This window comes from Arachis duranensis, chromosome 3, assembly GCF_000817695.3.
Source record: "Arachis duranensis cultivar V14167 chromosome 3, aradu.V14167.gnm2.J7QH, whole genome shotgun sequence".
In the NCBI taxonomy this organism is placed as follows: Eukaryota; Viridiplantae; Streptophyta; class Magnoliopsida; order Fabales; family Fabaceae; genus Arachis; species Arachis duranensis.
The window spans coordinates 54600666-54613885 of record NC_029774.3 but is presented as its reverse complement, the minus strand read 5'-3'; the positions used below and the strand labels follow the sequence as shown (position 1 = coordinate 54613885).

Below are 13220 nucleotides of genomic sequence, written 5' to 3'. Positions count from 1 at the left end.
AGTCAGCTTCTTTGGTGGGAAAAATTTAGTAAGAAACCCAATGACAACATTATCCCAACTATCCAAACTCTCCTTGGGTTGAGAATTTAGCCACAGCTTTATTCTGTCCTTCAAGGCAAATGGGAAGAGTATAAGTTTGTACACCTCAAGATTCACTCCATTAGTTTTCACAGTATCACAAATTTGCAGAAAATTAGAGATAAACTGATTGGGATCTTTCTGAGGGAGTCCATGATATTGACAGTTTTGTTGCACCAAAGTGACTAGTTGTGGCTTGAGTTCAAAGTTGTTTGCAGCAATAGGAGGCACCACAATGCTTTTTCCATAAAGATCTGCAGTAGGCGCAATGTATGAGCCAAGCACTCTTCTAGGTTGATCATTCCCAACTGGATTTACCACATTTGCATTAGCAGCATTATTATGATCCATAGTGGACTCTACAGCCTTGTAAAGTCTCGCTTATTGCAAACGCTACCTGAAAGTCTTTTCGGATTCAGGATCAAAGTCTAAAAGAGGTTCCTTATCTCTGTTCCTGCTCATAAATAAACAAAAAACAAGAAAAGATGGGAATCTCTATGTCAAAGTGCAGAGAATTCTCAGTGAGGTAACCTGTGAAAAATAATAAAATAAAACAACTAAATAATTAAAGCAAAAGGTTTGAAAATTATAGATAAAAATTAAAGTGAAAATTTCAAATTTTATATAAAAAAATGAACAAGAAAAATAAAATAAAAATAACCAGGTAGCACCAAACTTAATTTTAGAAATTAAGAAAAAAAATAAATACTGTAATATTCGAAAATTAGCTAGGGACAAATATAATTAAAGTTGAAGCAAAAACGCCTATTGAAAAAAATAAAAAAAGCAAAATATTAAAAGAGAAATAAATAAAGAAAGAGAATGAAAATTTTCCTTTTTTTATTTTTTTATATATTAAAACTAAACAATAAAATAAAAGAAAAAGAAAGAAACAGGGGATGGGGAAAGCTAACAAAAAGAAAGAAACATAAAGGAAAAAAAAACGACGTAAAGAAAGAAAAGAAAAAAAAATGGAAAATAAAATAAAAACAAAACAAAGACAAAAAAAGGGGGAGGGGTTATGGACGAAAAGGAAATAAATAAAGAGAAAAAAAAGAAGATTAAAAATTAATAATACTAAAAAAAATCATTTAAGGAAAAATTATTTAATCTAAGCAATCACACAATGAGTAGTTGTCAATCACAATCAATCCCCGGCAACGGTGCCAAAAATTTGGTACGAAATTTACAACCACAAACTAACCGGCAAGTGCATCGGGTCGTACCAAGTAGTACCTCAAGTGAATGATGGTCGATTCCACGAGGATTGATGGACTAAACAACAATGGTTAAGGGATTTACTTAGTTAGACAAATAGAAAATGGTGTTTGAGAGTTCAAAAAGCATTAAAAAGGAAACTCAAAATATCAGAAGACATGCAATAAATAAGTTGGGAATAAAATATGGAGAAAGCAGTTAAGGCTTCAGAGTTATCTATTTTCCGGATTGACTTTTCTTATTAATTTATTTTAATCATGCAAGATTTAATTCCTGGCAAACTATATATGACTAAACCCTAATTCCTTAGACCTTTTTAGTCTCCTCTAAAATTCATCAACCGCCAATTCCTTGGTCAATTAATTCCAATAAGAGGGTGAAGTTCAATTTTAGTTATATGCCACAGAAATTCTAATTACCCAAATATAAAAGGATTATATGTCACGTATCCCGTTAAATCCAGATAATTAGAAATTTAGGAGAATATGTTTTCAAGCTGTTGTTCAAGTAAAGAGCTTTTCCAAGTTATACAAGAACTCAATTGGAAAGAGGGTCATACTTCCGTTCCACCCAATTTCATAAAATAACAAACGAAAACAATTCTTGAAATATAAACCAGTACATAAATTAAAATAGAGAAAACAAACAACAAAATCAATCCATACAATAGACAGAGTTCCTAACCTTAACAGTGGGGGTTTAGTTTCTCATGGAAAAGAGTGAAAACTAGGATTCTGGTAAACTGTAAATTTCGAATGAGGTGGAATAATCCCCAGAAAAAAAGTTTCTTCTTTTTATATCTAATATTAATTAATTTAAAATCTATTTTCTAAAATTGAAATAATATCTTTTCCTATTTTAAAATAAAATTTAAATTTAAATCAGAATTAATTAACAATTCGTGCGAGCCTTGTAAGCGTGGGGACCACTTGGCTTCACTAGGATCCACGCCTAACTTGGGGAATAACTGCGCCATACTTGAGGGGTGTAGGGAGTTTTGGCATGTTGAACTCACATGGTGTGCCTTACTTGAATATTTGGGCGCCTAACTTGGAGAATGGAGTGCTACGTTGTGTGTTGTTGTTATGCTTGGCGCCTAACTTGAGAAATCTCAAGTTAGGCGCAGCCTTAGCAGCGTTGATGGAGAAGATGTATAGACTATTATATATCGTTGGAAAGATCTAAAAGTTAGATTTTCAACGCCACTGAAATCATGTCCATTGGACCTCTGTAACTTGAGATATTCAAGTTTGAGTGCAGAGAGATTAGGGTTGACAGCATCATTCGTCTTCTTCTCTTTCTCTGCGAAAACTCCATCGAATCCAGTCGAATGCTACCTAAAATAAACAGAATTGCACACGACTCAAAGTAACATCCATAGTGGCTAAAATATAATTAATTCTTGATTAAACTCAACAAATTAAATGCAAATTCACTAGGAAAAGATAGGAAAGATGCTCATGCATCAGCAGCAACATCCAATTACCTATTAATACTTGAGTATTCCAACTCAAGGGTTCCCTATTAATCAACTCCAAAGTCAAGTTGGGAGCTCTACTCCATTGATATGAATGCCATTTCCACAAACATATGAAGGGAGTAGAGAAATAATATGGTAATTAAAATTAAAATTAATAAAACTAAAATTGGAGATGGTAAGTAATTGAAAAGAATTCAACAAGTAATGGAATTAAAACTGAAATTGGTTCATTATATTAAGAAATGTAAAATTAAGAAAATCATAACATGAATCCAAGCAATTGAATGGAAAAGCACAAGAGTAAGGTAAGAGAAAGGCAAACTATAATGACGAAGACTTCCACCGAAGATAGTAGCAACTCTCTCTCAAGATCCAATCCAAGCAAAACTAAGAAAAATTATGAAAAGTTAAGAACCCTATGAGAGCAAGTGTTTTCTGTTTTAGAATTCTCTCCAAACTAAAACTAAAAAAATGAGAATAAAAAAGTGTGTCAAGTCTCAGCTACACCCCTGCATCTATTCTGGATTTCTGGGCCTGAAACTGGGTCAAACAGGGGCCCAGAAATTGCCCCCCCGGAAAATTCTGATATGCAGCACGTGACTGCCTTCCACACGTACGCGTGCTATACGCGTACGCGTCGCTGCATTTTCTCCTAACCACACATACGCGTGCTTCGCGCGTGCGCGTCGTTGCTCGCCCATGAAATCTTTAATTTCTTGTCTTCCTTCCTCTTTTGCATGCTTCTTTTTCATCTTCTATGCCATTCCTGCCCTGTAATCTTTGAAAACACTAAACACATATATCACGATATCGAATGGGAATAAGAGAGAATTAAAAATAGTGAATTTAGGGCCAAAGAAGCATGTTATCAATCATAGCATCAATTTGGGAAGGCAAATGTATGAAAGGTTGATAAAATCCACTCTATTTAGCATAAGATAAACCATAAAATAGTGATTTATCAATTCACCTCAGTGTTACTTGGAAGAGTGTCAGGAGGGGTCTCAGGGATCCTCTTGCTCAGTTGACCAACTTGTACCTCCAAATTTCTAATGTAGAACCTTGTTTCATTCATGAAACTATGAGTGGTCTTAGAGAGGTTGAAAACCAGAGTAACTAAGTCAGAGAAACTCTGCATAGAGGTTTCCATATTCCCTTGAAAAGATGGGAATGGTGGTCTGTTGTTGAACCTATTCTAGTTCCTTCCACCATGATTGTTATTAAAACCTTGTTGAGGTTTCTGTTGATCCTTCCATGAAAGGTTAGGATGATTCCTCCATGAAGGGTTGTACGTGTTTCCATAAGATTCTCCCATGTAATTTACCTCCTCCATGGTGGGTTGATCAGGATCATAAGCATCTATATCAGGAGATACTTCTTGGTTACTGCCAGCTGCAGTTGGCATTCCAGTCAAATGCTGAGAGATCATGTTAACATGTTGGGTCAAGATCTTATTCTAAGCCAATATGCATTCAGAGTGTCAACTTCAAGAACTCCTTTCTTCTAAGAGATCCCATGGTTTATAGGATTCCTCTCAGAGGTGTACATGAATTGGTTGTTTGCAACCATCTCAATGAGTTCTCTTGCTTCTGCAGGTGTTTTCTTCAAGTGGAGTGATCCACCTGTAGAGCTGTCCAATGAGATTTTGTAAATCTCAGACAGGCCATCATAGAACATGCCTATGATAAACCATTCTGAGAGCATGTCAGGAGGACATCTCCTAATCAATTGCTTGTATCTTTCCCAAGCTTCATAGAGGGATTCATTTTCTTTTTGTATGAAGGTTTGAACTTCCACTCTAATTTTACTCATCCTTTGAGGGGGAAAGAATTTAGCCAAAAAAGTATTAACCAGCTTTTTCCAAGAGTCTAAGCTCTTTTCTGGTTGAGAATCCAACCATATTTTAGCTCTGTTTCTTACAGCAAAGGGAAACTGATGTGGATCTTCCATTGGAAGTCCATGGAACTAGCAGTTCTGTTGTAGAAGAGAGACTAACTGAGGCTTAAGCTCAAAATTGCTAGCTCCAATGGTAGGTACATAGATACTTCTGCCATAAAAGTCAGAGGTAGGCATGGTGAAGTCACCAAGAACCTTTCTGGCATCTCCTTCAGGTTCGGCCATGTCTCCAATTTCTTGTTCAAGATTTTCTGAAAGGTTTCTTCCAGAATATTGTGCTCTAGCTTGTTGTAAGCTTTTCTTTAAAGTCCTTTCAGGTTCAGGATCAAGATCAAAGAGGGGTTCTTTATCCCTATTCCTGGTCATAAACAAAAAGAGAAGAAAAGAAAGAAAGGAAGATTCTATATCTAATTTGAGTATAGAAGGCTCCCAGTGAGATGTGAAAACAGAAGAAGACAGAAGAATGAAGATGGAAGAAGAAGAATACTTTGAAAATAGAAGAGGAGTTCGAATAAATAGAAGTAGAAAAGAGAAGAATTAGAAATAGAAGAGATAAATAAGAATTAAAATATTTTTGTTTTTGTTTTATTTATTAATTATTTTCAAAAATTAAGGTTAATAATTTAAAAAAATTGAAAATTAGTTAGTGAAATTTGAAAATAGAAGAGAGAGAAGAAGAAGAGAATTTTCAAAAATTAGAAGAGAGAAGAGTTAGTTAGGAAGTTTTGAAAAAGAAGAGAGAGAAGATAAGCAATTAATTAAGAAAGATTTGAATTTGAAATAAGATAATAGATAAAATAAGAAAGATTTGAACTTTAAATTTGAAATAAAAAAAGATAAGAAAAGATAAGACAAGAAATTAAAAAAATTTGAAAAAGATTTGATTTTAAAATTTGAAGTTTGAAAAGATAAGATAAGAATTTGAAAAGATTTGAAATTTGATTTTAAAAAATTTTAATTTTAAGATTTAAAATTTGAATTCTTAAATTTTAAATTCGAAAAAGATAAGATAAGAATTTTGAAGAAAGATAAGATAAAATTTTTGAAAAAGATAACATTTTTAATTTTGAAAATATTTGAAATTAAAATCTGAATTTTTAATTAAAAATTTTGAAAATAACTAAAAGATAAGATAGAAAATATATTTTTTGTTTTTGAATTTAATGATGAAAGAGAAAACAAGTAAAAGACATAAAACTTAAAAATTTTAGATCTAGGACTCCAAGTTTTCAAAATTTTGAAGAAAACACACAAAGGGACACCAAACTTAAAAATTTTAAGATCAAAATACAAAGAAAATACAAGATCACTTTGAAGATTAAAAAGAACACTAAGAACAAGACTCAAGAAATTTAAAGAACACAAGAATATGTAAAAGGCAACAAACACAAATTTTCAAAAAATCAAAAGAAAGACACAAGAAAACACCAAACTTGAAGATTTGACACAAGATTGAAACAAAGAAACTATTTTTGAAAATTTTTTGAAAGAAAGACTCAAGATTTTCGAAAATTTAACCAAGAACAAACACAAAAGACTTAAACTAAGAACAAAGATTAAACAAAGAAAAGAAAAATTTTTGAAAAATATTTTTTTTCGAAAATAGAAAAGAAGAAAATAAAAATAAAAGACTCAAATAAAATAAATAAAAAAATTACCTGATTTAAGGAACAAGAAAATCCGTTAGTTGTCCAAACTCGAACGATTCCCGGCAACAGTGCCAAAAACTTGGTGCATGAATCCCCACATTTTTGTACAACTGTACCAGCAAGTGCACAGGGTCGTCCAAATAATACCTGAGCGAGTCAGGGTCGATCACACGAGGATTGTGGTTTGAAGCAAGCTATGGTTACCTTGCAGGTCTTAGTCAGGCAAAATCAAGAAGTTGTTGGATATGGATTTGTATTTGTGAGATCTAAACTATGTTGACATGTAAATAAAGAAAAAGGGTATAAAATACTTCTTAAATTAGAATAGAATTAGTAATAGGAATATGGTTAAGGATTGGAGTTGCTTTATCTTTCTAATTAACTCTGGTATTACTGTCTTCTTTGCTTGTGAATGATTTCTTCTATGGTAGGCTGTATGTGATCAACGCCATTGGCTATATTCATCAATCTCCTCTATTTCATATCAAACGCCATTGGCCGCGGTCATCCAATCTGAACGAGGGTGAAGCTCTAGCAGTTCATTCTCTTGGCGATCCTACTCAAAACGCCACAGATAAGGTCGAATCTTCTAAGTCAGAGAATGATGCTCCTTTGGCTTCTAGCCCCTATCACAGAGACCCTAATCTTCTCGGAAATCGGCTGAACTAGTGTCTCGAGAAGTCCCCAATGAAGTCGTGGATTAGTCGTCTGAGAGATGTATAATCAAGCTGGCAGTTCGTGCTTTTTAGTCACGTATTCACATGAACCAAAGTAGACACGGGTGGTTGTCAGGCACGCAGCCCTAATATGATGAACAGAGCTAATTGTCACTGATCACCTTATTCTCCATGTTGAAGAACGAGTATACATCTTAGAATTAAATCAAACACGGATCGAAGAGAAACAATAATACTTTTATTAATTCATAGGACTCAGTAGGGCTCCTCCCCTCAACCTAGGAGGTTTAAAAACTCATATTGATGGAGAATGCAAGGATAAAAACGAAATATGATGTAAAAATCTTGAAAGGTATATGAAGATCATAAATCTAATCCCTTAAATACAAAACTAATGACTAGTAAGGAAAAAACAGTCTTTTTAGTGTTAAAATCCACTTCTGGGGCCCACTTGGTGAGTGTTTGGGCTAGGCTTTGATGAGATCCACGTGTTAAGAGGTCTCTAGAGCATTGAACGCTAGCTAGGGAGTTCTCTTTGGGCGTTTGGATGTTGGTCTATTCTCCTTGGGCGCTGGACACCTGGAAGGGGGCAGGAGGTTGGCGTTGGACGCCAGTTTTGGGCATTCTAATCTGAAGTAAAGTATAGACTATTATATATTTCTGGAAAGCTCTGGAAGTTAGATTTTCATAACTATTGAGAATACTCCATTTGAACTTCTGTAGCTTCAGAAAAGCTCTTCCAAATACAAGGAGGTCAGATTTGGATAACATTTGCAGTGCTTTCTATGTCTCTGAATCAAACTTTTACTCCAACTTCTCAATTTCAACCAGAAAATACCTGAAATTGATCAAAAACAGAAAAACTCATAGTAGAATCCAAAAATTTGAATTTAACAATAAAACCTATAAAAACTTAATAAAAGCTAAATAAAACATACTAAAAACTATATGAAAATGATGCTAAAAAGCGTATAAAATATCCGCTCATCAGTGGCTTGGGAGAGTTTCTCCATGGCAAGTTCAAAATTGGATAGTCTTTGAGAGTCTTGAGATGGTTGGGTGAGGGGTGGTTATTGTTGGTGAGGGTTAAAGGTATTATGTTGGGAGTTGAAATGGTTCTGAGGATGGTTGTTGTTAAAATTATTGGGCCTCCGACCTTGATTTTTCCATCCAAAGTTTGGATAATTTCTCCATCCTGGATTATAAATCTTAGAGAATGGATCATTTTAAGGTGGCCTTGAAGGATTACTCATGTAATTCACTTGCTCCAGGGAGGATTATCCATACTCCAAACCTTCACTTTGAAGCAGTCCACTACTCATTCCATGAGAATTCTCTTGGGTATTTATAGCTAAAACTTGCATGCCTTCCAAGTGTTGAGTAATTGCATTGATTTATTGGGACATGGCTCTATTCTGAGCCAAAATAGTATCCAAAGTATATAATTCCATGACTCCTTTTCTCATTTATCTTTCGGAGGAATAGAGGTATTGATTCTTGGCTACTATTTCAATCAACTCCAGTGCTTCATCCGTGGTCTTCTTCATATGTAGAGATCCTCCAACCGAATTATCCAATGAGACCCGTGAAGTAGGGGTGATCCCATTATAAATGATGAACAAGTTAGGATCTTCATGCGGGCTTCCATAAAACTGAAAATTTTGTTGAACCAATATGATAAGTTGATGCTTCAGTTTAAAATTATCGGAATTCACTGTAGGTGTCACAATGCTACTTCCACAACTCCCTGGATTGGAAGTAGTGAAAGATCCAAGGGTCCTCCTAGGCTGAGGAGCATTAGCATTATTTGCATTCTCTACTATGTTGAATTCAAACTCTTCTACAACTATCTCTTCAGCCTCTTCTGTAACTCTTTGATCTCTAGCTTGTTTTCTTTGTCGCCAAAGAGTTCTTTCAATCTTAGGATCTTAGTGAAAAGGTTATTTATCTTTTTTATTTGACATAGACAAAAACAACAAGATTATCAAATTGGAATTCCCTCCTTCACAGTGATGAAGGGAACTCCCAGGGAGGAAAATAAATAGCAAACAGTAAATAACTAAAAACTAAAATGGTCTAATCTAGGTAATCAACTGATTGGTAGTTTATTAACAATGATTAATCCCCAACAACGGCGCCAAAAAGTTGATGCAGAGTTTACAAACCACAAACTACCGACAAGTGCACCAGATCATATCAAGTAATACCACGGGAGTGAGTTATCATTTCCACGAGAATTAACGGATTAAGCAAACAATAGTTAATTGATTATTCTAGTCAGACAATCAAAAATAAGTGTTTCAATAGTAAATAGCATGAAAATAGAAATTTAAACAAAAGCAAACTAAAATTGGTTAAGAAACTAAGATGGTAAAGATAGTTAAGGTGTTAGAGATGTTCACTCTTTAGAAAAACAATCCTTATGTCTACTTATATGAGGTATGTAAATATTAATCATGACGAATCACAAATAATCAAATTCTAATTTCTTGACAATTTAATTTCTCTTTAACCTAACTAACTGCTAATTCCTTAGTCAATTACTCAAGAAAATGAGGTGAAGCACAACTTTGATTCAATTTCAAGTAAGATTAAAAATAGTCCATAGGTTGAATTATATGTCACGTATTCAAGCTAATCCTAAACAATTGAAACTCACAAAGTGTCGCACACTCTTTGAAACTATTCCTAATGAAATAAAAAAAGTAGTAAGAAAGAGTTTTCAAGCTAATTCAAATATTAATTTTTTCCAAAACAATATTTAGAATCCAAGACAGAGTTAGAATGTTTTCCAACAATTCTAAATCTTTAGAGATGAATAACGAAATCTCAATTATGAAATAAATTAAAGCATAAACCTCATATAAAATAAAATACTTAGATTAATAATCCATAAAAGATGAACAGAGCTCCTCACCTTAAACAAAGAGGTTAATGACTCATACTTCAAAAACAAAGTATGAAAAATGCAAAAAGGTCTGGAAGTCCAAAAGTCTTCTTTCCAAGTCCTTATATACTCAACTTAAAACAAAACCTAATCACTAAATTCAAAATAATTCAAAACAAAATCAAATCAAATTAAATCCAATCTTCTGCATTAAATCTTCAGCTTTTAATAGTGTCTTTCGGTTCAAGGCTTTAGTTGTCCAATTCTTTAGCATTCTTAGTGGGCTTAGAATGGTCTTCTAGAAAGTTAGCCCAATGTGTAACGCCGTATCTCGACGTATGAAATGCCACAAACAAATGAAGTCCTGGGAGGTGTTATACTGGCGTGTGACATGCCCATGTATGGCGTGTAAAATGCCCAAAGAATTGCTCCAAAAAAAGCCTCGAAGGCATTTGATTCCTACACACCCAGAGTCCTCAGCATATGAAACGCCCACTATTCAAGGGGGTCATGCGTACGCATGGCGGATGCATACGGTTGACAATGCAAAAATCCTCATATGGGCGTACGCATGGAGCATGCGTACGCATGGATATTCAATTTTTCAATTTTTGTGTGTCCGCATACACCATGAGTATGCATGAATCCTCAATCTTCAGGTGTTGTGCGTACGCATGGGTGATGCGTACATAGGAGTGCCACTTCAAAGGTGTTTCAATTTCACACGGCCATTCATCCTGGCATGTAAAATGCCATGCATGCACATACCTGGAAGTATTATTTTCATGGCATGTGACACACCACTTTCTTGACGTGTTGCACACTCATTTCTTGCTCAAATTGCCTTGGGTCTGATCCTCTGAAAAGTTAGCCCAACATACAACGCCGTGTCTCGGCGTGTTGCATGACGGGTTCTTCATTGGGTGTGTGGCACGCCAATTTCTCGACATGTCACATGCCAAAGTAAAAGCCATCCTGGATTGAATCGCTAGGCGTGTAAAACAACAAGTATTTGGCATGTGAAAACGCCATGCATGCAACCATGTTGACCTCCTAGAATAATGGCCTGGTGTGCTACGCCCTTGTGGTGGCGTGTTGCACGTCAGGTTCTCTGATTTGGTTGCATGGGCGTGTTGCACGCCCCCTGTCTGGCATGTAAAATGCCAGTTCTCTGTCTCTTGTAGGATGCTTTTTTGGTTGATTTGTTTTTCTTGTTCTTTGCTTCTTTTTTGCTATCTTTTTCCTATATTTAACAAAAAAATCAAAGGACTTAAAGTACTAATAAAATCTCATATAAAAGCACATGATAATCAAGCAAAAAGTCATCAATTCCACCTAAGAAACACCCAAGAAAAGTACATAAGATGCTCATACATCATAAGTTAATATAAGAAAACTTTGAGAACAAAAGTTTAGGTAAATACCTCTGCAAGGATTGAGGCTATGGAGGATGTTTTTGACATTTTCACCTTTTTCTTTGAGACTTTTGAGGTCTTATCTTTGCATTTTGAAGTAGCTATAGTATCAAGTCTCTCAACCATAATGGGACAATCTCTTAACATACCTCATAAAATTTGTTTAGGACTACATTTGTATTGTAAAAAATACCTTTGTCACCAAAGGATGAAAGACTTGGTCACATAGAAACTGAGAATAAAATCAATTGGTTCATAGTCATCAGCTCGTCGACTTCTGTTGTGACCTAGCAAAGTACATAATTGTGATTGAGTTTTGTAAACTTGACTCCCAAGTTGACTAGATAGTTTTGAACCAAATGGGGCTAGTAGAGCCTGTGAAAAATCCATTTGTCGAGCAACCAAGTGAGGAACATGAAGAGTTACTCAATATTGGTCCTTTCTGTAATATGGGAATTCAGTTGTTAAAACATGGATAGTTGTAAAATTGCCCCAATTTCTATTGACATAGCATTGCAAATTTTCAATATCAGCTAGGATTCTAGGAGATCGAAACCAAGATAGACCACGTTTGCGTTTAGCAGAAGGAGCAAAATTATGTTCTTTGTTTAGAAGATTTTGCATTATAAAGCTTTGTAAAAATTGCCTAGAATTAATCACCAATTTTTGGGCTTTTGAATGTAGGTTTTATTGTCAAAAGCCTAATTCTTTCGATGGCCTATTTGGTGGTGACTGGAACTCCTTTGGTGGTCATGAATTTTTTTAAGACAGCATTTGGCCATAGATCGAAAAGCCATAGTGGGCCCTTGCTCTCAGGGGCATTTGATTGCAAAGACTTTCGAGCATCTAGCCCAATTCATAATATAGATTTCCTAAGAAGAGCTTCGATAGGCAATAACTAGATTCACTTTCGTGAATTAGAGTGGCCAAATGATAAAGTTTTTGCATAGTTACGCTCTATGAGCAAAAACCTATTGCATTCAACCAGAAACATAGGAATGCTATGTGCATTTCGTCGGTAGTGGGGTCATCACCTTGGCCCATATTATTCTTTATGAATTCTCCATAGGAAAAGATGTCCCAATTTAATTGCTATTTTTTTTATGATTTCATGTCTAGAGTAATGTCGATCCCAGAAGGAGAAAGCCCTGTGATAACTGCAACATCGAATAGCATATGGCCAACCATTCCACAAGGGAGATGCAGGTTATTGGTAGATGGGCTCCATAAGTAAAGGGAGGCCCCAATTATCCAGTGATAAGTTGTTGGTTAAAAATGAGCAAGTCGAAGTAGGTCATATATTCCTCCTATCAACCAAAAATCTTTTTTCTTTGGTTCTAACCTTTTAGACTAGGATAAAAATTTGATGTTTTTTTGCAAAATCTTTGGATTGTTCCTAAAACCTCGGGTTAGGTCATCGAAGAGGGCCATGTATATAACATTTTTTTATGAGCAATTCTTGATTCGGCAAACTGGGAAAGAAAGGGAAAACTTCATCGATGCGAGAAGGAAGAAGCAAAGGACTTAACAATGTAGTTGGTTTTCAACAACAAATGGAAAAAAGATTTTGTCTGCATTAGTAGTATCAACTGGATCCCCAATGATGGTATCCAAATCTTATGACAGTACTTTGAGGCTAGTACTGGGAATTTCTGTGATAGATTCTTTTCCCTTCGAGGTTTCGGGTGCCTTTTCAAAAGCCATAACTAGAGCATATGCCTGAAGAAAAGAGTTAAAAATGGATGAGTTAATTTAGGTAAGATTGATGTTCCGAGGGTTACCTAAAATTGTAGGTCGATCTCGGATGAGATCTTTCGTGCTGGTCAGAACGGTTGTATCTGATTTGTTGGACTTAATGGTGGTGCTGATTCCTTCATCCCCGGAGGATGAGGGTACCTGCAAGGGACTCCGATGCGTAAA

The 13220-nt window shown here is 35.1% G+C and overlaps 1 non-coding gene across 1 annotated transcript; it reads left to right on the top strand.

Moving 5' to 3' along the window:
• Positions 1 to 4473: 4473 nt before the first annotated feature.
• LOC127746319 (small nucleolar RNA R71) lies at positions 4474 to 4582 on the top strand. The gene has a single exon (XR_008007939.1). It is a non-coding gene; the product is annotated as a small nucleolar RNA R71 (small nucleolar RNA).
• The last annotated feature ends 8638 nt before the right edge of the window (positions 4583 to 13220 follow it).